Below are 539 nucleotides of genomic sequence, written 5' to 3'. Positions count from 1 at the left end.
ATCAGTGTCACAAATTACATCTCTATATATTGTGTGCCCATTAACATAGATTTATAATTATTTTATGTTGCTTTTGTGTTAAAAATCCTATAACAGCATTGAAAGTGAAGTTAGGAAGCAAAACTACAATAATACATGTTTTTATATTTGTCCATAGGTTTACCTTTAGTAACTTTGTATTTTCATATCGCTTCAAGTTTCTGTTTAATGTTCCTTCATAACAATTTGTAGGTGTCCCTTTAGCATTTCTTTTAGGGCAGGTCTAGTGATAATGAACTCCCTCAGGTTTTGTTTGTCTGGGAATGTCTTAGTTTTACCCACATTTTTGAAACACAGTTTTGCTGGATATAATATTCTCAGTTGACAAGGATTTTTTCCTTCAGCACTTTAAATATATCATCCTATTGCCTTCCACCTGCAAGGTTACTACTAGAGAAATCCACTGATAATCTTATTAAGTACCCTTGTATGTGATGAGTTGCCTTTCTCTTGCTGCTTTCATGAGTCTCTCTTTGTCTTTGAACAGTTTGATTATAGAG

Source organism: Galeopterus variegatus, unplaced genomic scaffold (assembly GCF_000696425.1).
Source record: "Galeopterus variegatus unplaced genomic scaffold, G_variegatus-3.0.2 Scaffold17015, whole genome shotgun sequence".
NCBI lineage: Eukaryota > Metazoa > Chordata > Mammalia > Dermoptera > Cynocephalidae > Galeopterus > Galeopterus variegatus.
The sequence above is the reverse complement of the archived record's forward strand: the minus strand, read 5'-3'. Positions refer to the sequence as shown.